This window comes from Ambystoma mexicanum, chromosome 12 (assembly GCF_040938575.1).
Source record: "Ambystoma mexicanum isolate Mex_15411 chromosome 12, UKY_AmexF1_1, whole genome shotgun sequence".
Classification (NCBI taxonomy): domain Eukaryota; kingdom Metazoa; phylum Chordata; class Amphibia; order Caudata; family Ambystomatidae; genus Ambystoma; species Ambystoma mexicanum.
In genome coordinates, this window is record NC_090936.1 from 875,003,480 (window position 1) to 875,029,467 (window position 25,988).

General features: G+C 46.9%; 1 protein-coding gene across 7 annotated transcripts in view; it reads left to right on the forward strand.

Annotated features, from left to right (window-relative positions):
• The window catches only part of GAS2L3 (growth arrest specific 2 like 3), a 412,693-nt gene that overhangs the window by 88,508 nt on the left and 298,197 nt on the right, over positions 1-25,988 (forward strand). The gene's annotated exons all lie outside the window — the stretch shown is intronic.

Consider the following 25,988-nt stretch of genomic DNA (forward strand, 5'->3'; position numbering starts at 1 on the left):
AACAAAAAATTTTAGCAAACAATTTTTATGAGATAAATCCTAATGGAATTAAAAGTGGAGCTCGACATGTTTCGTAACATGCAATCCCTTCATCAGGAGTAAGTGATTCATGAAGATCATAGTTTCAAAATTAGCCAAAATAAGCCAAATATTCTTGTAAGTGGGCTGTTTATGCATGAGAGTAGATTATTCATTGAAGAAAAGTGTCGTTCAATTCAATAAAGTGAATAAGAGTCACCTTGTTAGAAGTCACAAGATGGTCCTCTGGTGAGCAAAGATTTTCTTTTATACATATGACACGTCTGGAGAGGGAGATGGTAGTCTTAAGAAACATTGGTATATGTAATTTGGGATAGTCCTATCTGGTGTATCTAACAATTTATCTGCAGAGGGGACATACCTCTAATGGTTAGGATTTAAGGCTCGATCCTACTGGAAAAGGAACTTCTCCAGAGGGAGGCCATCAGCCAATGCCTAGTAAAAGAATATCTGACATACAGCAGATGTCAATTTGTGACGACGTACTCCCTATCTATTCCCTATGCTTAGATACTTTTTTGATATTCTTTATTGTACCTTTATTTGTTTCATTACTGTACCTTTTGCCTTTGCATAAATTCCTTACTTCTAAGTTCATCACTTTACTGTGCCTGGTGGGTTGGGATTCCACTTTGTACTTTGACACTGTTGTTTTCTTTCCTATTATATTGACTTTGTAGTGTTCTCTGTTTTATTTTGCATTGCCTGCATTCCTTACTTGGTTCCTTGTTTCCTTGTTGTGGTTTTGCTCTCTGGCAATTGTTTTTGACCCTGGTTGTGCTCTTGATTTTGGCATTACTTTGCATTGCCTGCACTCTTCTTTGCTGTGTTTTGTGCTTTGTTGATGGTCCTTGCGTAAATCTGATTTCATAGGTCTGTTTCTTGTTCTGTGCCGTTGCTCCTCCCTGTTGTTCCTCCCCTTGTGCCTCCCTACTGTCTACCCCATGCGCTAAACCGCCCCCACCTGCTTGGGCCCCCCACTCCTTCCTCTTTCCCCTGTACCCTCTATGGTGCTCTCTGTCTCACCGATCTTCTCTAACTGCTAGTCTATCGACTATCCTATCCCTCTAACTAAGTCTGGCAGGAAGAAGCTCAAAGGGACATCCTGGTCTCCAACCCAGACCTCCCTATCGCTGATGCCTACACCAGTGCTTCCTCCAGACTGACCCTCAGTGACGTCCTCTTTGTCGTTCCCTCTCCAGGCCTATAGACCCCCCATATGGTCTCTGTTCACTCTCCTTTTTCCTCTTCTCCCATTAATGGTGGCATCCGTTGGGAGACCCTCCTGGCCCCCTTTCATTCCTCTAAGACCTTCATTAATGTCTACCTAAATGGCACCGTCTTGGTCCAAGGCCCTCAGGCCAATCTCCTCCTTTTTGATAGATGCTTCCTGCGCCTTAGCAACTTCGTTTCTTCTCCTGCTATCCCTACTTACCCCTCTCTGGGTGTTGCCATGACTTTCCCAGAGTGGATCCCTACTTCTGTCATTCCTGCGCAGGACTACTCCTCCTTTGAATACCTGGTCTGCAGGCTATCTCTCCTGGCCTCTCTCTCACTGTGGCCACTATCTACAGGCCCTCATCCTCTCTGGGTTGGCTGACCTTTCCTCCTCCCTCCTTGCCTCTACTTCTCAACTTCTCCTACTCGGAGACCTGACCATCCACCTGGATGCCACCAAGCCCTCTTTGGGGCTCTTTCGCAACCTCTGCGACTCTTTCTTCTCTCTCTTTCTCTCTATCTCTCTTTCTCTCTTTCTCTTTCTCTCTCTTTCTCTCTCTTTCTCTCTCTTTCTCTCTCTTTCTCTCTTTCTCTCTTTCTCTCTCTTTCTCTCTCTTTCTCTCTCTCTCTCCCTGATCTCATCAGACCTCCACCTCTCTAACCATCTCACTTCTCCCTTCTCTCTCCCCCCCCCCCCACGCCCCCTCAGGTCAAGCCAGCACTGCCACCTACCTTCTCGGTCATCCGGCCCATGAAGCGTGTGTTGGTGGAGGCTTTTGCTGCTACTTTCTCTCTTCCTCCTACACCTTTGGCTGACTCGCACTCTGACACAGCCTTCTCTAACCTTCATCTCTCTCTATCTTAAAACTTTTGACATGCTTGTCCCTGTCATGAGGATCTGCTTAAAGTCCACTTCCAAGTGCAACTCTTGGTACAATTTCAACCTCGCCACTCTTAAATGTAAGTGTAGAGTGGCTGCGAGGGCCTCAGGCACACCCTCCGACAAATTAGCCTGCTGACAGCTCCAAAGGCAGTACAGACTCTGTCCTCTCCAAGAAGAGAGTCTACATCCAAGCCTGCGTCTCTGCGGCATCGAACAACTCGGCCGAACTTTCTATAGCAGTCTATACCTCTCCTGTTCCCTCCCATGCCTTCTGCACGAGCCTAGCTTCTCATTTCAACACTAAAACTCAGGACATCCTGGCCACTCTCTCTTCCTCCTCTGCCACCCCTGGCACGTCCTTGGCCGCTTCTTCTCCTCCTTTCCCCTGTTCACCCCTGACAATGTTTCTAGACCAGTCCGATCTATGAAAGTCTTGTCAAAGCAGGTTCTCCCCTGCTTATCCAGAACCATCAAGGACCACATCGACACCCTGGCTCCATCCCTGGCCGATTTCTGCAATCACTCCTTTGCCACTGGAACCTTTCCCTCCTCCCTTAAGTACTCCTTTGTGCACCCCTTTCTTAAGAAGCTCTCTGCCAATCCTTCCTCTCTGGCTAAATATCTCTCCATCACTCCTTTCCTGGGCAAACTCCTGGAAAAGCTGGCCATCTCTCAGCTTAATCTGCACACTGAATCTGTTGGTTGTATCCACGACCACCAGTCTGGCTTCAGAGCTACCAGAGGCACGGAAACGGCTCTCTTGAACACCCGTGAAGACTTGCTCGCTAATCTTGACGCTAATCTTCCTTCTGTCCTCATTCTCCTCGATCTATGCTCTGCTTTTGACACTGTCAGCCACGCCGTCCTGCTCAATTGGGTATCACTGGTCGGGCTCTGTCCTGGTTGACCTCCTTTCCCACTGACCGACCGACTGACCCACCCTCCCAGGTCCAACTGGGGTCTTTCCTCTATTTTTCTCTCTACTTGTGGTGTTCCCCAGGGGTCTAACCTTTCTCCCTGGCTATTCAACCACTACCTGGCACCTCTGGCCCACCGCATTGCTACATTCCGTTCTAACTTTCAGTGTTATGCAGATGACACCGAGCTCTCCTTCAGGCTCACCTTAGCCACCTCTGCTCCTTCTCTCATAGCAGACTGGCCGCAATTTAGGAATGGTATGCTGCCAATGATCTCTGCCTTAATGCCAGTAAGACCGATATCCTCCTCATCGGGACACCTGCTTCCTCTTTTACTCTCTCTCTCTGGCCTCCACCCTGGGCCCTCTTCCTGCTCCTTGCTGTGAGGCTAAGAACCTTGGTGTCATCTTCAACTCCACCCTCTCCTTCTCTCCTCATATCTCCGACAAGTCACACTTTCAGCTGCACCTCCTCAGAGGTATTCTGGCTTTTTGTCACTTTCCCCTAGAAGCTCACTGTCTCTAGAGGCCCAGTGACTGCTCTGTACCATTCTACTTGTTCAACGCTTACCCACTGCCCCCCCCTCTCTCTACTCACCCATGGCGCTTTCTGTTTCTCCTATCTTCTCCAACAGCTTCTCCATCGACTATCCTTCCCTTCTCACTAAGTCTGGTAGGAAGAAGTTCAAAAAGGAGATCCTGGCCTCCAACCCTGGTCTCCCTATCGCTGACACCTACTCCAGCGCTTCTTCCAGACCGACCCTCACCGACTTGCTCTTTGTTGTTCCTTCGCCAGATCTATGTGCTCTTCTTATGAACTCTGTGCTCTGTTCTCTCTCCTCCTCTCCCATTAATGGTGGCACCCGCTGGGAAGCTCTTATGGCCCCCTTCAACTCCTCTAAGGTCATCATTAATGTCTACCTAAATGGCACCGTAAAGGCCCAAGGCCCTCAGGCCAATCTCCTCCCCTTTGATAGGCGCTTCCCTCGCCTCATCAATTACCTTCCATCGCCTGCTGTCCCCTCCTCTCTTTCCCCTCTTCTGCCCCCTTCTTCACCTCTGCAGGGCGTACCGCTGATTTGTACCCCTCCCCTGAAGGCCTTGATGTTTTTTAATTTTATGATTTTTTATCAGTTGTTACAAACTTTAAAAAAACAATATTCTGCAGTTTCACATTTTTCATTATTATTTTCATTAGAACTCGTTTATCACTTAAAACAGTATTACCACTAGGTCATTTTTCATCTCTGTGACATTTTTTGTCAACAAAATATTCACTTGATCCAAATAAAATGTCGATGCATATGTCGTTTTTTTTGTTATTTTCAGTGGCGAGAACAGACCACATAATAATGTGAACTCAGTTTGCCTTGGGTCATATGCACAGGAAGATTTCATCCTGGCTATCAGGTGATGATGGAGTTGGGTAGCAAAGATTTTACCAACTACGTTGGGCGGTAGTTCTTTGGCTCCGATCTTTGTCCTTTTTTAAATTTGGGCACCAAGACTGCACTCCTCCATGAATCTGGGATAGTACACTTATTCAGGATCAGCTTGAACAGCAAGCTCCAAAAGTTGGTCCACTTCTCCAGGGTTTTCTTTGAGCATGTGGTTTGTAAGCCATTCGGGACCTGGTGCTCGCAAGGAGCTTATTTGATTGGTTCGTCAAAATGTCTTCTCTCTCTATTTGGATCTCCCATCGCGATAGTACTGGAAGTTCTGGATCTTCTGTCACGCCATCCTTTTCAAACAATGGGCCTTGTTACAAGTTTGCTGGTCCAGTAACTACAGTACTGGTAAGATTGCCGGTACCGTAGTTACCGGACCGGCAAACTGCGAGTTCTGCTCGTGGGTGCCTTTTCGCCCGCCAGGTCTGACCTGCTGGGCGGACCGGCACTCGCGAGCAGACCATGTTGGATGCACCGGAACCATTCAGAATCATCTCGTGGCCGCCTTGCCTGTGCCAAGCACCCCAGCAACCGGGATACCACGTTTTACCACTACCGCGAATAAAAGGGTAGTATCTTTTAACCAGAGAACTCCGCGGCTGGTTTCTTCCCTGGCAGTACAACAACCTTCAGCTTTCCTCCACGTCGAGATCTTCTCTTCCTCTGGACGACGCCGCGACTTGCACCCGCTGCCAGGAACAACTGCCCCCGCTGGAGGTACTGTGTCCGCCTGGCCTCCCTGGCAACAGTCTGTGTGGGGTGTCTCTTAAATCCTCAACTCACCACTTGGGTTGGCACTAGGCTGGCTAACTGAACTTTTCTGAGCTGAACTAATTCTTTTCTGAACTCCCTGCAAGACTTTTCAAGCCTCATAAACTGTGTGATCTTGGGCGCATTGGTGTTCTACTCTCTCCAAGAGGGAGCCTGGTCTCTGAACCTTTTGCTCACAAGCAGACTTTGACTTTCCTGCCTTGCTGGGTGCTTCTAAAGTATTAGTGCTGTGTGCTTTTCTAATTTCTGCCTTTTCCCTCCCTTTTTCTTAACTTATTGGAGTGCCATCTTTAGTTAAGCGCTCACCTCTGTCTGAAAATAAGTGCTGTTAACTAAGACTTGTCTAATAAGGAATAAGGGATGTATATATATTAATAGTGACTGTGTTTTTGAACTTGCTTACAATAATAGTGCTGGAGTGTTTCTAAGTGTGTCTTTAAATAAATAATTATATACTTTGTTACCAAAGCTCTGGTCAGTGTTTGCTTGTGCTACTGTATTTTGGTACCTATCTTGTATACTCTATATACTGTCTAACTCTTCTTGAGAGAAGTCTGGCTGCTCAGCCAAGCTACCAGGTAAATCTGGGTGGTACAGACTGCTACCAATTGGGTTTACTGCCAACACCTCTAGTCTTAAGCCTTTTGCAGTGGTCCCTAAGGGAACTGCACAGGTTTCTGCCTAACAGATGCCAACAGGTAATGCTGCCAATAAACATTTATGATGTGGATTTTGTTCCCAATGCATTTCAATTGGGCCAGTAATTTGATCGTGGTCAATTGTACGCACGGAGAGTAATTTTTTGTACTGAGTACCCGGCATCCATCTTCCTTTTTGGCCAACGTCAATATGCTGGCCATAGGAGGCCTTTTGGTCTTTTTATTGCAGGATTTGTGGTGATCTCATAACCTTCCACTGTTGGGGCATCCACAAGCCAAGTTTCCTGCAGGTGCAAAATATCCATTGACTACAGTTCAAATTTTTATTGAATAAGTGTGCATGACCCCTTGTATTCCATGTGCCAATGTAGTATGTATTCGCTTTGGACGTTGTCTGACATTAGCTGGAATTACTTCCTCCCTGCGCACCGGCAATTCGGTTTTCATGTTTTTCTTCTCCGGTCTTTTCCTCAATTTATTTTGTATTTTGCTTCACCTTCTTTATTAGTATGTGCAATCGTGGTCATTTTTCGATCCCCCATGGGCATAGATTTCATTGACGCCTCAGTTATAATGCCAAGAGTGTACTCCTTGTGCAGTTTTTCCACTCTGGCAGATCTATTCGAGTTCAGATGAGTCTTCAATGATGGGGTCTTCTTGGTTTCTTCATAAGGATCTGGTTCCTCGCAGCACAGCGTGTTGCGTCGCTCTTCATCATCAACTCTGATTTCTTGGATGTCAAGCTCAAGGGGATGGGTGAGATGGACTGCGTTCAGTGTCATGTTGCAGATCATAGTAGACTTCATGTCGAGAACCAAACGATCATGCATTTCTTCTTGCAAGAATTCCACAGTTTTGAAGTCGTCTGACACTATTGTCCTTAAATGTGGGACATAATGTAATAAGCCTAATACATTCTTTCTGTTCAAAATGAGGCTGTCTTTAGCTAGTAACATACGTTCAATTAGGAGGGAATAGTTATAGCGCACTTTTTGTTTTCCCCTGTTGTTTGCATTGGAAGTATGTTGCAGAGTTTTTTTTTTCAGCTCGTTGTGGGTTTTTGGAGCTATGGAGGCCAGATCTTGAAAGCTCATTACTTTCTTGTTGCTGCCTGCTAAAATATGGCCTATTTTGAGTTTTGTTTTCAGTGGCCTCTTTTTCCACCCAAAGAAGAAGGGTTCTGTTTGGGTAACAGTTCCTTTAATAGAGTTTGTGCCTCTAATTTCGCTCTCTTTTCATCCAAAGTATAGAAGTTTAGATATTTCGTATCACTGCAATTCATCTCTGCATCTCTTCCAGCTCGCAGTTCTGGTTTTGAAATAATTTCACATACTCTTTGTGGCTGCACGTCATTGATCGCCAATGTTTCTTCATGTCGTGATTCTAATTGGTCCTCCACAGATTCAATGCAGAGGACCTTTCTGCTGCTGCTTCTTTGATTATCTACCATATCTTCCTCCTCTGTTTCGTATTTTATGAGCTCAGCCATGCTGTCCTCATCTGTGGGTTCTTGTTCATTCCTTGATCTCACATGTGTTGGTTTTGCAGTACTGAGTGTAGTTTGCACTTCCAATGATTTCATAGAACTTTTTACAGTCTTGGGGGCGATTAACTGTAATGCTGAAAGACTTGATGTTCCGTAGACATTTTCTAGAGTTGTTGGCATTGGAGCTCTTCCCTTTTGGATTAGTTTTTAGTTTTAGTTCCTTGTGGGATTTTACTTGCATGAGTCTTGCTCACTCCTGACTTCATAGAATTGAAAATTGAGTAGTTTCCCTCATCTTTATTGGTGGCTCACGGTCCTTCGTTTTGATGGCTCACAGAATTGCCAATTAGGCCATCCGTGGTCGCTGCCACCAAAGGTTGACAGATTAGAACTTCATCGACAACTGTCAATCCGTCGTTCATGGGGCTAGGAGGGTTACCAACCAATCCCTCTGCATTCACTGACTTGGGGGACAAGGGGGTTTGGCCACCATCAGCCCGTCCAAAGCAAGATGAAGTTTCTCCGGGCCCCTGTTTCATATCGCGTTTTGTATTGGTCTTTGTCAGCTCTTCAATTTTTTGCTCTGGGTGACAAAGAGGTTTTGTCACCAGAGCCGAAGTGAGTCTGCCAACCAGTGAAGAACACGAGTTGCAATTATTTGGCTGCCACAGTGAGTTGCCATGTGGAGGTGCCCAAGCGGATGGGTATCAGCAGTCGCTTTTTGCGGTATACCAGAGTCGCTTGCGAGGCCGACATCCTGCCTTCGTTTTAGTATGGCAAGCACTTCTCGTGCCACTTCTGCCAGAAGCCGTTTGTCTTCTGCATTGTTTTTTGATTGTTCCATCAGCAATATTAGTGCTAGTTCAGCTTTTCCATTTTCATTGGACATCTTTTTTTTATTTGTGAGTCATTCCATTTCCATATTTACAAGTTTAGAGTTCATCATTGTGATTAAGGTTTTCTGGTCTTTCAAATTATTAAGTTGTTCATACATCTTTCGGGAGGGAGCAACGCTAATTGTCAGTGCTAACATTATGTTATTTAATAGTGCTGTTGGTTATTGTTGATCCATTACTTTCAGTTGGAATGCTTCGTCTAATTTTCGGGCATTCACGGGCTACACAAGACGAGTCGGGAGACGAGTCATCAGAAGTCTCAGTCGAGGGTCCCATACAGGGCTTGCTCTACGTCTCGTACGCCTTGATTTATTTGTTATGCCTCGGATATTTTCACCTTTTGGGCACATAATTGGGACTCTGTTGGGAGCAGGCAACTGAGGGCGGACTGCTAGATTGCACCCTTCTCCGTTTTTTTGAGCGGATATAGATACTGGCATTCAGATCTGGACCTTTAGGTTGTTTTGAGCCCTTTTCAGTGAAGTTTACGCTCCAGTATGGGGAGGATTCTCTTGAGTTTCCTTCACGCAGTTTGCTGCTTACGTTATGAGTCATCTGCACCCGGTCTCAAAGCAGTTTGTCAGCTACTGCTAAGGAGTTACGTCTATGAGGAGTAGCAACTCTTTTGTCAGTTTCTTCCATTGTAATGTAGATGGGGGCATCGGCTTGTCCGGTCTCCAATACATCATCCATAAAGTTGTGCTGTGTGCATGGAGACGTCAAGCCCCTCTGCATGATTCAGAGCAGCCTCAGGGTTATTGATGGGCACACTTTCGTCTTTTTTTGCGCTCTTTTGAAAGGAACTTGGCGTAGTTGTCTCCTTATATTTTTGAGCTCACTCCCCACTCTTGAGACACTCGCAATATCCATGTTGTCCTGATTTGAAGAGATTTTGAAGTTTGAGGAGATTTCAACGAGCATTTCATCGCATGCACTTTCATGGTTCGCACAGGTGTCCTAAACATAAGCTAAAGCCTCTGCTTCGCTATTTATGTTTAGTGCTTTTTCAAAGAGTTTAAAGACATATGCGCAATTGCTGTGCTTTTTTGAGAATCGTGTGCTGACATTGGTTTAAGGGATCATTATGCTCATAATGGCCCCGGCCACACCACCTGGAGCCTCGGACGCACACCAAGCAAGGACGCGCGCAGTCGAGGAATGCCAGGGGAGGCTAAGGGACCACTTGTGAGCGCTGTACAGTCGACATTTAGATAAAGCACCCAGGTATGATCTCGGGGTCTCAGTAGTGGGAGAGGACTTACGGACACGTTCAGAGCTCTTAGCGGGATTTCCAACATCCTTCAAACTTGGCTCAGTTTATTTAAATCAATTAAGTCCGTGGAAGCAGGCACATTTATTTCACTCACTTTCAAGGTCTGATGTCCTTGATCAGAAGCGCAATCACTGGCCAAACTCTCAGTCAGTGTAGATTTACAGTGTTGCTGTTGCAATCTTGTTTGAGGATAAGCCAGAGGCTGCTTGCAAAAGTGGCTCGAATGCCACCAGCATTTTTCAAATGATGCACCGCAGTGGGCATACCGCCACCCACGCAAACCCAACCAAACGCTCTGCGTGGGAGGATGGGTATTTATGCCTTCGGCTCCTTCTCAATGTCGAAAGTGAAAAGATACTCACTCTGCAGACAAAAAGTTCAGTACGTTTTTCCCAAGCAGAGGATCAGAGTATCAAACACAACAAACACTCCCCGCACTTCTTCATCTTGCCACTCAACTCTCGCTCTGCTGTCAAACACTCCTCTGACATCTGGCACCTCCTGGAAGAACTTGACCTCGATGTCCTCTGTCTCACCGAGATATGGTTCACTGCCAGCTCTGTCACAAGCTTAGACACTCTCCTCCCTGACGGCTACAAGATCCTCTCTGCACCCAGATCCACCCGTACGTGCAGGGTGGCTGAGAGGAAACGGAGGGCTTCTTGTTCATCCTCTGACAAACTGGCCTGCTGCCTGCTCCAAAGGCAATACCCACTCTCTGTCCATACAAAAAAGAGAGCACACATCCAAATCTGTGTCTCAGCGGCATGTAACAACTCAGCCAAACTCTTAATCTGCAAGGAGCTGGCCAACCCTGCTGTAGTCTCTACCTCTCCTGTGGCCTCCCAGGCCCTTTGCCTGGTCCTTGCCTCTCACTTCATCTAAAAAACCCAGGACATCCTGTCCACCCTCTCTTACCCTCCCACTCCTCTCCTAGCCCCTCCCACTCCTCTCCCTTCCCCTTCTGCGAATGCTGGCCCTCCTGCAGCCACCCCCCCACCCTCCTTCTCTTGCTTCCCCTTTTCTCCCATGATGAGATCACTAGACGATCTCTAGACGAGACCTATCTATGAAAGTCTCGTCAAAACAGGCTCTTCCCTGTTCCTCCAAAACCATCAAGGACCATATTGACACCCTTGCTCCTGCCCTGGCCGTTTTCTGCAACCTCTCCTTCACCTTGGGAGCCATCCTCTCTCCTCTGAAGCACTCTCTTGTGTACCCTCTTCTCAAAAAACCCACAGACGGCCCATCTTGCCCGGCAAAACGTATCTCCCGATCTCTATCACTCCCTTACTGGAAAAGCTGGCCATCTCTCAGCTTAAACAGTAAACTACAGAACATGGGTTTGGATACTGTATTACTGTGCCCTATTCTCCATTATCCAAGATTCTAGAGACTGACAGTGAGAAATCTCTGAACAATGAACCCGCCCAAAGGGTTCATATACCATGAATTAAACAATATTCCCTTTGAGAGATAATAATCGTGCTCATAATTCTACTGTCCAATGTACATGTTCTTTTAAGTTCAAATTCACATTGCTTATGACACAGATATGTGAGATATATAGTTTCTGAATCTTCACAAATCAAAATCTTGTTTATTCTATGTTATTTAATCAAATGAGAAACAGCCGACACGTGTTTCGACCCCTTGGTTCGTTCTCAAAGCCCGAAAACTTGAGATGACTTGGTTAATCAGAGTCAGTGATTTTTGAGAGGGATTCAACCCAGTGACGGTAGACTTTTTTTCAAGGAGTTATCTCAAGTATTTTCGAAGCAAGTGATTCCAATGAAGACATAATTAACAAATAATACATTAAGACATTTAACCAAGTAATCTCAAGTTTTCGGGCCTTGAACGACCCAAGGGTTGAAACACGTGTCGGCTGTTTTTCATTTGAGGAAATAACACAGAATAAACAAGATTTTGATTTGTGAAGATTCAGAAACTATATATCTCAAATATCTGTGTCATAAGCAATGTGAATTTGAACTTAAATGAATACGTACATTGGACAGCAGAATTCTGAGCGTGATTATTATCTCTCAACAGGAATATTGTTTGATCTCTCAGCTTGATCTTCACTCTGATTCTGTTGGTTGTCTCCACAACCATCAGTCTGGCTTTAGAGCTGCCAGAAGCACGGAAACTGCTCTCCTGAACAATCCGTGAAGATCTGCTCTCCAACCTTGACTCTAACATCCCCCTCTGTCCTCATCCTACTCTCTCTCTTCTGCCTTCGACGCAGTCAACCATACCAATCCGGCTCAGCCATCTGTGACAACCTGGGTATCACTGATCAGGCTCTGGCCTGGCTGAACTCTTTCCTCTCTGACCCTCCCAGTTCCAACTTGGGTCCTTCCTTTCCTCTGTATTCCTCTCTACCTGTGGTGTTCCCCAGGGGTCTAACCTTTCACCCTAGCTTTTCAACCAATACCTGGCAACTCGCACCCATCGCATTGCAGCTTTCTGCTCCAATTTTCATTGCTATGTGGATGACACAACTCATTTTCAGGCTTCCCTTAGCTACCTCTTCTCCTTCTCTCATCTCTGATTGCCTGTCTGCTATTCAGGAGTGCTGTACCGATAATGATCTCTGCCTGAATGCCAACAAGACTGAGATCCTCCTCATCGGCACACCCTCACCCTCCTTTCCGGTCACCCCCCTGGCTGGCCTCCCTTGTCCTTGCCGCAAACCCACCTGCGAGGCTAAGAGCCTCGGGGTCATCTTCGACTCCACTCTTTCCTTTTCTGCCCACATCTCTGATGTCTCTAAAAGTCAAATTTCCAACTGCACCTCCTTAGCGGTATTCTGCCTTTCCTCTCCTTCCCCCAGAAGCTCACTGTGTCTCGAGCCCTGGTTCTCTCTAGGTTGGATAACTGCAGCAGCCTCTTTCTAAATCTACCTGCTTCTACTCTCCACCCTTTGCAACTCGTCTAGAGCAAGACTGCGAGACTTGTCCTTGGCCTCAAGCCTGGGATCATATTTCTCTAGCCCTGAAATCTCTTCATTGGCTCCCAGTGGCTGCAAGGATTAAATTCAAGACCCTTTGGATTGTCCACAAGGCTTTCTGGGGCCTAGGTCCAAAATACCTTCAACTTTCCCTCTGTAATCAACTTCCATCTCGAGCTCTTTGCTCCTCCAACTCCCTCAGGGTCAGTCATTTCTCAAAGAAACAAGCTGGGGGTAGAACTGTCAGGGAGGCTGTTCCAGGGGGAGACCCCAGCCGAAGACACTGTCAAACTTGAGGAGAACCATCTCTGGTCCCGGAAGCACCTCAAGACCTTCCTCTTTGCTTCTCTTCTCCCCTGTTGATCTGGTCTGCTTTGGCATCGTGTACCTGGTTACGCTCTGATTTCGGGCCCAAGTACTTGCTCACCCTGCCACGCACTCCCTCCTGGCAACCCTTGCACTTGGGTCTGTATCTGTCCCCCTACAGTCCCTCCGACCCTGTTTTCTGCAGTTATCAGATACCCCCTGTCTGCACCTTAAACCTAGCACTTACCACTTGCTGTCTGCACTACCACTTTGTTATTATGTTCCCTGCTTAGCACTTTCCATTTTTCCCCCTCCTTCCCGAGCTTTCCCACGTCCCTCTCCCCTGCACTTGCACGTTCTCAATGTCACAGGGCCTAGTAAGATCGTTGTTTGTGTTCTCCCTTATTCCCCTCCTCTGCCTCATCGCGCTCTGAAACACTAGTGTATGAGCGTGATCCAAATAAAATACCAATATCAATAGAGCCCTGGTCCTCTCAAGGCTGGACTATTGCAACAGCCTCTTTCTAAATCTGCCTGTCCCTACTCTTCGACCTTTACAACTCATCCAGAATAGGACTATGAGACTTGTTCTTAGCCTCCAGCCCAGGGATTGTATCTTTCCAGCTCTGAAATTTCTGCACTGGCTCCATCTGGCTGCAAGGATCAAATTCAAGACCCTTTGCATCGTCCACAGGGCTTTCTGGGGCCTGGGACCGTACTACCTCCAACTTTCTCTTCCTAAACATCTTCCTTCTGAAGCTCTCCCCTCATCCACCTCCAATTCTCTGAGGGTCAGATGCTTTTACAAGCAGAGAATTGGGGCAGATATCTTTCCTCGGCTGGGGCCTCCATTTGGAACAGCCTCCCTGCCTCTCTCAAACTGCAGCAGAACCACCTCCGGTTCCGGAAGCAACTCGAGACCTTCCTTTTAGCTTCTGCTTTCTCTCTTCCTTGTCCCTGAGCTCCGCACACTGATCACCTAGCCACCCATGAACTCTGGCCCAGTCATCTGCGTGTCCAGTTGCCCTTGCACTGCCTACAGGCTCCCTCAGCACTTAAGGGTCTGTATCTGTAACCCTACAGTCCCTTCTCTTTCCACTTAAGAGACACCCTCTGGCAGCACTTATTGAATCACCTGCACTTCTCCCCTCCCCTCTTCCCCACACTTGTGCGATCTGAATGACACAAGGCCTAGTAAGATCGTTGTTTGTCCTCCTGTTTCCCCCTCCCCCTCCTTGTCACGACTGGAAACACTTGTGTACAGGCGCGTTATAATTGACTTATCATATATCATGAATCACTTGCTCCTGATGAAGGTATTGCATGTCTCGAAACACGTTGAGCTCCACTTTTAATTCCATAAGGATTTATCTCATGGAAATTGTTTGCTCTAAACATTGTCTGAAAATGTTCTGTAGAAGAAATGTGATGAATTCTTACCATAAAGTTGACAACTTTATGGTAAGAATTCATCACATTCTTCTACAGAACATTTATGACTGCTTTCATAAATTTGAACATACCACTTGCCGGAAAACCATAGAAAACAACCATTTTCTATTCCAAAAAAGATTTGACTGACTTTACTGTCAGTACATGAAGTGTGCAGGGGATGCGAGTGTCCACTAGGTTAGGACACTTTCTTTTTCGTGATTGTGTATGAGTTGCAAGCCACGTTTCGACCAGGCATTAAACATATGTGCTATGTTGAAGCAAAATGTGACAACCTTGAATCCCGCTCCCGAAGAAATAGTGTCGGAATAATTGGGGATCCGGAGGACGCCCTCACGGGGGGCATTGAGCAAGAAGTGTAGCAACTGCTCAGAGATCTCCTAGGGGAGATGCTTCTCTTCCTTTATTTCCACATAAATGTAAAAGCTCAGCAGCAAGATAAATATATTTTTTTTTTGTGCACCTCATATAGCAACATGCTCATAATGAAGGTGCGAGTAAAAAATATAATAAACAAATGAACATTAAAACAATCCAAGTCCATAGTATTTCCTCAGTTGAAATAGGAACTACATTTCCCGTGATGCTCTCCAAAAGGTCAGGTAGCATCCATAACCATGTGACCTTCTCCAATGAACATGGGTATATGTCCATAAACAGTCCTGAACAAGAAGTAACTTTCTCATTCTTTGCTGCTCACAGCAAGAGATAAATTACCTCTTATTCAGTACTGTTTACGTGATTGTTGCATGAAAATTATTGCCATATGATATTGATTTCTTTATTTGTAATGATTGTTATTTCAGTGCGCCCGTAGTAACTGCCGTTAATTATTTCCTTGAAAATGGTGTTTTACTTTACCTTACCAACGCCAGCTGCTTCCTGCTGGCGTCGGAGGCTCAAGCGCGAACATTTTTCGCTCTCGTGTATCCGCTTGCAGCGTCTTCCAAATGCTGCAGTGGGTGCCGCAGGCCGTACGAGCACTGAAGCCACGCTGCTTTCCCGATATATACAACGTGAGCTCCAGGGAAAGCAGCATGGCCCCTTCACTGAGCGCGGCGCCGTCCGCGAAGCACCAGGGGGAGCTCCAGCTCTCCCTGGTCCTTTTCTCGTGACTCCGGCACTCGCGTTAGCACTTCCGTTCGGCATAACGGTTGCTGCGCGAGCACCAGAGTCTTCTCAATCCTTTCAGTCACAGAAATTGACCATAATGTAACAAAAAAAAAAGAGAAGCTAAGCAATGTCAAGCAGAAAGTGACTTCCTGACACTACTTGGGAGTATTGCTTGGGAGTACAGATTGAGACAGGAGTGCATGGGGGCACTCCTGTATAAAAAAAACTAAAAAAATAAATCTCTCTGAGGTATTTGCAAAAGATAAGAACTGGGCTTTGAGAGGAGGCATCAGTGAGCCCAGAACAAAAAAAAGGGGAAACAAAGGGTGTAAGGTGCTTTTACTGATTATGGCAGCACAGTATTCCCCCAGTCAGACCAAGCTTGGTCAGAAGGTGAGGAGGATTCATGTTTCATTGATGAGGTGGCTATGGAAAGAAGCCTGCAAAAGGCATTGGGATCTACTGTTCAACACAGTATTAAGAAAGCTGTATCTGGCATTCTCCTGCCAATGCAACAGCGATTAGATGACATGGAAGAGCGCTTGCGAAGCACATCTCCCCTTGGAGGAAAGAAATCTCGCAAGAGGAAGCACCTTGCAGAAGGGGGATGTAGTCTGGCTCGCAAGAGCCGAAGCTCTCCGAACCCCCCCGCCAAGCCAATTGATTCCTGCCACCGCTGCAGTATCTGATGTCTTCTCCAGGCTGAAAAAGGTCTTTGTGAATCGGAAAGTAACCCCTTCCTTTGAAGGACCCTCTAACCCTGAGGAGGAAAACAGGGGTACAAGACCCTCAAGCCCAGAGGGATATGAACCGGGCACAGAAGACAACCAAAAGACAGCAGTATATGAAGAGATAATGCTCTCTTCCTCAGATGAGGACGCCCAAACATGGGGTTCCAAGCCCTCAACCTCTGGGATTGCGGCAGCCCCCATCCCCAGAGGCTCCGGAGAGCATCCTCCTGAGAAGGAGATGTTTGATCCCGAAGACTTGGTACATCCTAGATCCTCGGACTGGGAACCATCAGCCAGGACAACGGATTACATCTTTCACATACTGCGCAAGCCTCTGGACAAAGAGGTCAGGGCAAAGCTACGGGCAGAATGCCCACGCCCGGAGATTCCAAATAAAATAGCTCTGACTCCAGAACTCAATCAGAAAATGATCACCTTCTTGGGCAAGCAAGTGAAGGATCCCAGAAAAGGCATCGACCGAGCCTTGAAGTCTTGCCAAGATAAACCTTTAGACATCACAGGTCCGTTGGCGAAAATTCTAGACCTAGCGTAAGAGGCTTTTAACTCATCCAAGCCTATCGATACAGTGATAATTTCTGGTTGGGTCCAGAGAGCGATCTGCTTGTTAGGAAACGCAAACTGCGCTATCTCCACAGAACGTCGGAAGGGCATCCTTTACAAGATGGATTCAAAGCTCACTGAACTGGCAAATAGTCTGGTGCAGCTGCTCAGGGATTACTCTTTGGAGACCTTTTTGTCAAAGAGATGGCTAAATTTGTCGGTACCTTTACCGCTTTTGACAAAGCCCAAGCCTCCATCAAGAGGGTCTTTGCCTCAAAAAGATTTTCCAGGGCCGGTCGAGGCCGCTCTTCCGGTCGTTATGCCTTTTGGCAGAAGACCTCAACATCAAAGGGGGCAACACGGCGCTTGGTAAGAGCCCACTGACACTTTCTTCCCGTCTAGAGGACGAGGCAGAGGGCGATCCTGGAGGAGACCCTATAAGAATACAGCCCAACAGCAACCAGCAGGTCAGTCTGCGCTTGCCAGCGCCGCATACGCCCATTGGGGGGAGGCTAAGGTTCTTTACGCATACCTGGGATGGCTTATCAGGGGACGCCTTGGTCAGGGACGCAGTGCGCGGTTTCCGTCTAGAATTTTTCGCACAGCCCTTTCAGAACAGTCGACCCATCTCCATAGCTATGTCCGACACAGATCGGAGAGCGCTAGACAGCGAGATTCACGGCCTGTATCAGAAGAACGCAATTCGCCCCTGCTCGACTCCGGGCGGTTTCATCAGCCCAATTTTTCTAGTGCGCAGAAAAGAAAAAGTAAGGCCCGTAATAAACCTGAGAGCGCTGAACAAGTTTATAGTCTACCGGCATTTCAAGATGGAGAGCATTCACCTGCTCAGAGACATCCTGAGGCCATGCGCCTAGACTGGCTCATGCGCCTAGACTTGAAAGACACCTATCTCGCGGTGCCCATTCACCAAGCGTACGTGAGTTACCTGAGATTCTCTTGGGATCTGCAAGACTGGGAGTTCACAACAATTGTTGCTGTTCTTTCCAGTAGAGCGGGCGCATAGAGTACTGACCCAAAAACTTAAACCTGGTGACTTCCCAAGCCCTATAATACCCAAAATCCTGAGCTACTGTGAGAGAGACCTACTCCTGAAGCTGGCAAGAGACAAGAAGGAGAAGCTGGCAAGAAAGAGCTCTGGCTGGACTCCAAACCATCTGGATTTTTCCTGATCTTTCTGCGGCGGTGCAGCATGAGCGCCAGCAGTTTCTGGGGGTCAGGAAGATGCTACGGGAGCGCAATATCTCCTATGCGATGCTATTTCTAGCACTACTATTTTCCCATTTCAGGGTAAATTGTACTTCTTCTTAGTCCCAGGTGAGGCCGTGAAATTCATCGAGGCCAAAATACCTATTCAGCAACCTTCTTGTGGGCCTCCGGAGGACTCGTCCACAACATGAGCGTCTTATTTATTTATAATATCTTGAGATGCTGGTCCATTTGTATTTTGAGTTGATGGCGTTGGATTCATTCAACACTGCTACTGTGAAACATAAACATGTATCATATTAGTGACCTGAAGGAAGTGCCAAGAGTGGTGACGGTACACCCCCATTGAAGTAGCTTTGAGTTTGTTGCAGTTCGGAATCCGCCTGGATGATGAGGCGGTACAGTTGTGAGTTAGGGCTGGGCTGGGTGGGCATGGTTTACACTGCTGGTTGGGGAGAGGAAGTGAGGGTTTAGGGAGGGACTGGGGACAGTCTCTAAGGGATTGGTTATACTGGGGAGGGAAGGTGGTTGGGGATCCAAAAATAGTTTTAAAATGTCTTGGGAGACGGAGTTGCACAATGTAATGAAATGGATTGTGGGGTCGCAGTGGTATGGACTCACGGGGTGGTTGCGCCTGGTGGGGATATGATTACATGGTAGAGTAATGTCGATTAATGTGATGAGCTGGAATATCCGGGGAGTGTGAGACTACTCCAAGATGAGAGGAATCAAGGCATATGCTAATAGGCATAAGATCAATGTCATGTTCCTCCAGGAAAAGCATGCTACAGCTGCGGTTAGTGGGGGAGTTTGGCTATATCATGGGGGAGGAACAGGTACTTTACCGCCTATTTGTCCCAGTCCCGGGCGGAAGAGGCGGGGGAGGGGAGGGATGCAGGTTTTATGACTCATTCATAAGTCACTTACATTTACTGGGCAACATTTGCATGTTGATCCTGAAGGGCGGTATGTGATCATACATGGTATCCTTGAAGCCATGGAGATACTCCTAGTAAACACGTACGGGCCGAATGTGACCTCCCCTGAGTTTTACACTAAAATTGCAGGGATTGTGTCTGCATATTCCAGTGTACCTATCCTTTGGGGGTGGGGCGACATGAACCTCATCCTAGATCATTGTATGGATAGGACAGGCACAGCACCTAGACCACAGTCTAGAGCTGCACGTTGTCTGCTGGGCCAAAAGGATGTGTTGGCTGTCCGTGGATGTGTGGCGCCTTCTACACCTGCAGAACCGGGGCTATACATTTTACTCCTCAGTTCATGATATGGCATTGTGTATCAATGTCTTCCTGCTATCACATTTGCTCATAGGGAGGCTTGTAACTGCGAATATCCTCTCGCGTTCACTGTCGGACCCTTCTTCCATCGTGGTGGATTGGGTAAAAGGGCTGACCAGTGCAGGGTATGGAGATTCAAATCTGAAGTGTTACAAGACCATAGGGTTTAAGGCTGATGTAGAAACAGATATAAAAACCTTCTTCCAGTGTAACACTCCGGAAGCCACATCCCTTGGTACAAGGTGGCAGGCATTTAAGGTGTTCATTAGAATGATGGCTACTTCTAGAGAATTTGGTATCTTTTAAGACTATTCGGCGAGAATTGCAGACATGTGGAGATAAGCTCAAGGTGTTGGAGGGTACATACGCTGCAGCGCCTACCCCAGAACTGTTGGCTCGCATACGTACCACCCATGAACAGTTCCGAGATCATTCCCAGAGGGAAACCATGTATTTTCTCGGCTGTTGGGCTCTAGGAAATATGGGGGCTGGGGGGAACCGACCGGGGAGGACACTGGCCAGAGTAGTGCGCATCGAAAAGGGGCCTACACAAGTTGACTGTGTCCTGGACATGCAGGGAGATAATAGATGGACGGATCAAGATCTCCTTGGGGTGTTTCCGAAGTTTTTATGAGGCACTGTATAGGGCTTGTCCGCAACATAGGGAAAGGGCCATATATGCCCTTCTCAAAGATATCCCTCTGTCCTGACTATCCGAAGAGTCCAGAAACCAAATAAACACGCTGCTCATGGTCGAGGAATTATTGACCCGAAACGCAAAGCCCCAGGCCTGGACGGATTAGCAGCTGAGTTCTACAGAGAGTATGGTACAATACTGGCCCCTCACCTCTTAGGAGTCTGTGGGGAATATTTGGGGCACTCCCTTCTCCCAGAATCACTGCACGAAGCCACAATAATGGTGTTACCCCAACCAAATAAACTTAGCTATGACTGTGGGTCATATAGACCCCTGTCACTCATGGATGTTGATACGGAGATGTATGCCAAGGCACTGGAAAATCGCCTGCTCCCATTGATGCCACACCTGATCAATGGGGATCAGGCCGGCTTTATTCCGGGCAGATCAACAACCCTTAATATCTGCCGATTGTTTAACGGAGTGTTAGTGAACTCTCAAGTCTCTGATCATTTCGCCCTTGGTAGAGGCACCCGTCAGGATTGCCACCATCTCCAAAATTGTTTGCCCTAGCCATTGAGCCAATGGCGGATTTAGAGAACACCATGGGAAGCGACCCGCAAGTGAATTTGGACCTGATAATGCATGATATTATGGGCGTGGGCAAGTTTTTGTGGTAAACGGTAAACTATACTAAGTCAGAGATGTTTCCATTGACAGCCGCCACAAGGGAGCCGCTTGGGGACTTTCTCCTGAGGTGGACGCCTGACTGTATTAAATACCTAGGGGTTATTATATCTAGGGGGCAAAAAGCACGCTCTACCGGGATAACTACACTGCGCAAGAGCGATCTGAGGACGAGAGAATAACTAGGTGGATGATGGACCCCATCTCACTAGCGGGAAGATTGCCCCTTGTAAAAATGGTGTTATTGCCTTGACTGCTGTATATCTTGGTCTATGTTCCCCTCTGGCCAGGCAAATCCTATTTTTCAAGGATCCATGGGTCCCTCTCACAATTCCTGTGGCATTCGGGGGCTGTCTGGAAGAAATGATCAGAAATGACACTGTCGTATTTTGAAGTGTACTGGCTGGCTGATCGGGCACAGTTTGCCACGTATTTGTATGGGAACGGGCAGGCCCCGCCACATGTTCAGTTGGAGACCCCAGCCACTACCTGATCCTGACCCTTGGGGTGATGATGTGATGGAGGATCACATGGGAGAAGATAACTACCAGGGGGATAGCATGGCTCCTTTGAAGGAGGCATGGTAGTCCCCATTTACCCATGCAAAAGACCTTCTTGCATCCAGTACCCTAACAGCCTACTGCCATTTATCTGTACCCTCCTTTGTGAAAAGAAGAGCAACCTATTACCAGCACCATTCAGACCAATCTCCCATTTCTCTTATAAGAAGTAAACATTCTTAAAAATAATTTTTCCGGAAGTTCCAAGACTACCTTTTCTAAAAGCTCAACAATACTATTTCTAAAAGCTCCAAGAAAACCTTTTTCCAACACTCTTTTTGCCAAGCTTCCATCCATGACCCAAGGGATCAAAACTCCAAGAGCTTTTTTGGTTCTAACTTCCCTTGAAGATGAACTGATTTGTCATGTGAAATCATCAAGAGAAACTTCCCAAAACCGTACATCAAGTAACATCTATGGACTTTGATACCCTTAACCACCTAAGTACTGAGATGAAGAGGATGAGAGAATCTATGTAAACCCCTGAGAGCCTCAAGCTCATTGAACTTACTAGTTTTTTGGGAAAAGCACAGGTACGCGGGACCCTTTAAAAATGGTAAACAGATTGTGAGCGACTGCACAGGGGGAGAGGCAGGAGAACGCTGGAGCCACGAGCTGGTGTGGCGAGGCAGAGCAGCTCCACCACAGAGAAGGGACGCCATGCAGTGTGAGTGGAAATTAGTGCTGTGGAGATGCCAGGAGTTGAAAGCGGATTCCTGGACGCTCGCCAGCTCACAGAGTCCCTACTGGAGCCTGGCCAGAAACAGGCATGCAGAAGCGAATCCTCACGGAAAGCTGTCGAAGGAACTTGAGTGTGCAGCAAGCGGTGGAGGAACACTGTAAATGTGAAAGGGACCGAAGATACTGTGAAGAACCAGTTCAGTTAGTTGGCCCAGAGCAAGTGGGAGGACCCCCAGGGTATTGCAGTGACCACACCAGCGAGAAACTGAATACTGTAAAGCCACAGAGGCAGAAAGAAGCAGAACTGTGTTTACAAGTAAAAAGAGCAGAGAGCCAAACAAGACCCCGATAACATATGAGCATATGAAATGAGCATATGGATTGCAGATGTGGGTGGAAGCCCAAAAAAGATGTACCAAGCCAAAGAGGGTACATGCATTTGTGAAAGTAAAGAGAAACTTTGAAGCATGAGAGAGAAGTCCTGGCAAGAGAATCGCACTAGGCTTTTGAAGTATACAAGTGAAGTCCTGGCAATATGCATACCAGTCACGTGGAAGTACACAAGTGAAATCTTGGCAGGAGAGTGCACCAGGCAGTTGGAAGAGACAGTATTTTGAATCAAGAGGAGACTTGTGTTAAAGAAAGACTGTTCAAGTCAAAGAACCTTTTACCTAACATGAGTACTGTGCCATAAGAAAAGACACAAGGAACTGTTAGATGGAAAAGGCATTATTCAAGCTTTGAAGAATTCAAGGGAAGGAGTCTCCAACCGGAGCCAAGGTTTTTAGAAGAACATTTAAGTTGGAGCTATTCTAGTTTATTTATGAACACATTTATTTTTGCCAACATCAGGTTGAAGACATTTCCCTTATCACTTTGTTGCTTTGTTTTGTATATGATGGTCAGGATAGAACGTTTGAACACAGGAACAGATTTTGTTTTCTGAGTCCTGACGCACAGTTCCTTCGTTTTGGTTGTTTTTAGGTAGGGAATTCCTCTTAGAGCAGGGCTACAGAGGCATTTTCCCAACCCATATGATTTAATAAGTATTTATCCAAATAAATGACAACTTTGTGTCTGGCTTTATTTTCTGACTCCTCACAGTACCCATGTGCCCTTTCTTCTGACAGTCTCCGGGCAACCCCCAGCAACTGCCTTGAGGGCAGGTCAAAGGTTACGTGTACATTCCTGATGGAGGCCAAAGGTCAACCAGATGGGAGGGGTTGCCTTTGTAATCACAGGCATCCCTTTCCAAATGTAGTAACTGGGTGACCTGTGACCAGGTGGTAGTTTAATATCTAAAGATAAGCCATGTTCGGTTTGAGATTATGGCTCCCTAGAGTACACAAGTCTCAAGCATTTCATGTCAATTAATTGCCTGCTGGACAGAGACCCTTGAATGACTGGTTTGGGTGTTAGTTGTCTGGGCTGAGTTTCGCCGAGATGCAATCTGGGTGCTGGCCAGGAATCCTGCCCCTTTGATGCTCCTGTGCAGCAAGTCCCTCTCCCCTGCCCCACCCTGGTTCGTCGTATATGGGAACTTGAGCTTCAGTCTGCCTTCTCAGTACAATGGATTCTTCTCACCTGGGTGTTGATTACTTATAACGTTTGATTTGAGCATACTGCGTAAGGGGTGGACTGTTAGTTGCCCAGAAGAGGGGTTCCGGTCAAAAAGGGGTCTTGCCTTCTTGGATTTTGCTAGAGCTCCCCAAACTTCCACTCCACTTCCTTTAGACTAGGCACTCTGGGTGGGACATCAGTAGGCAAAGGATACTTGTTACAGCAGCCAGGGCTGGACCGCTAACAGGCTTGCTGTGGACCAACCCTTTGTAGCATTGTGCCTATACAAGAGGGGGAGGCACTCTTCCCCCTTAGCTGATCCTTCTTTGGACTTACAGATTCACTTAGAAATCTGTTGCATCTGGCCTATTTCAGAGTCCTCAGCAATAGAGGGGAGGACAGAAGGCTCCAAGAAAGAGGCAATCTCTTTCCCCTAACGCATCCTTTAATGCATCCCAAGGGCATATAACTGCTGTGTGAACAAGGCCTATTGCAACTGAGGCACTGGTACGCAGGACCCTGCCATTTCAGGTGATGGCACCCCTGCAAGTTCACTCTACACACTTTACTGACTGGGAAAGGAAGAAGAAAGGATGCCCCTTGCACCACAGACTGGACTGTATCTCATTGACTGCAACACCCAGAAAGTAGGCCAAATCGTGTCTACCGCCTCCCAAAGCTTTTCAAGCTGGGTCAACTGCTTGACTCACTTTGAGCTTCTACAGGTCCTGCTGTACTGCCTTTGGGGCTCCAGTACTGACTTGACCCAGTGAAACAGACCGCCTCAACCTGATCAGCGGTTCCACTCTGTGGAAGCAACTGACTCTCCTCTTCTCGAATCGATCCAACTGAAGCATCGTCTGGACCCAGATGCTGTCGCAATCCGCTGGAAGATATCGACTCAACCAGTCTTAAATGCTGACTAGATCGACACAAGCTGCATTCCGACTATATCGACTCCAGTAAAGCACCTAGTATCCTGGCTTGACACTGTTGAGCCACAAATGCATTTTAAGTAGTCCTGTCCTCATGGTCTACCTTCAATCATGTCTCCCTTCTGTCTTTTTCAAAAAGACTCCTTCACTAAATTTGACATTTTGTGCTGAAGTCTTTGCCTGAACACCCTGGTCTAAAAACCCAGAGTGCCCCTTTATTAAATTTTGCTTTTCCTCTTTTGTTCCTTTCAGGGGTATGCCAGCTTTGTTTTAATTTAGGTGTGCATTTTTTTTTTTTTGTTTAAAGCTAACCCTCCCTCCACCTGGTTTCGGGCATTTCACTGCATTTGGTGAAATGGCTGTTTCGCAGTGTTTTTACGGTATGTTTTAGCGAATGGACCTGGTGGTGTTCAAGATATAATTTTTTTTTTTTTGGTGGTGGGTTGTGTCAGAATTAATGGGTGGCAAAAAATTGCAGGGAACGAGTCTCTATGACAAGATGGGCTAGTTCAGTTTAGAGATCCCATTTCTATAGAGCCTAGGTAGGAACATTATTTTTGTTTTGGTATCACCATGCCTTGTGTTGCTTCTGCCACATTTCACTCCGCCTGAAGATATAGCTTGCTTGCCCTTGTCCACATTACCAAAATAGACAGACAAAAAGAGGGAAACGGGTGCCTGTTTCACCTTTGATTGTGGTCACTGCTGGTTAGTATTAGTGTGGAGCTGAGTAGGCACTTAAGCCACTACATTAGCCACTACTCCTCCCTGTAATTCCTGCAAAACAGTAGTCCTGTTGTCACATTGTCACTCCTATGGGAACAATCTCTGTAGAGGCTTGCCTCTTGTCAGTTAATGATGTAATTTGCCAAACCGTTCATATCATTTGAGGTTTGTAAATTGAAACCTACAAATAAAACAGCTTTTGTGTATCGTTGATGCTCTTTAACCAAGGTTGTCATAATTTGTAAATAGATTGGCAAAAAGGTTATCAACTGACCTCCTTTACGGTTTCAAATCTTTTTTTGACCATCTATCTTCAGGACTACTGAGTTAAACTATTTGGGGTGGCATGCATGCTAAATAGTAATTTATAATGGTGTAGCCAACATGAATTGTGAAGTAAAGACAATCTGAGATCTGCCAGAGAAGATCTTCACTGTCGTCCTAATATCTTCTTGTGCGACACATCCCGGGCGTTCGCAGGCAGCTTAAGACTTGGTGGATAGAGTCTCGTAATGGTTTCCCTACCGCAAAATTCTTGGTGGCCAGTCTGTCTAACTCAATGCACGGATGGCAACCACTGTGGAAGTCAATCCTCTGGTCTGATTTCAGGAATTTAAAGGTAAGTTTGAAAGGTAAACCGTATCGATTGATATAAATGTTCCCAGGGTCACAGGACCTTATTCAACCCAGAGCCAGAAAGGGCGCTAGAGCGCGACCAAGATGGCGGCTCTGATGTCAGCTCTGCGGCGCACCCAAGTTAATCCTCTAAAGAACATACTGCCAGGGGTCATCCAACCCATCTGAGACTCCGCCGACTATTCTGGGAGTTCCACACCAGCCCCCTACCTCTTGCCTGTGGATCCGGAGACTTGCCGCGGTCCGGGCAGAGCTAGGCCTGCACAGGAGAAAGGCCGCCAAACTGCTACGCCACTGCAGCCGGCCCGCGACAACCTCAGCGCCAGGGGT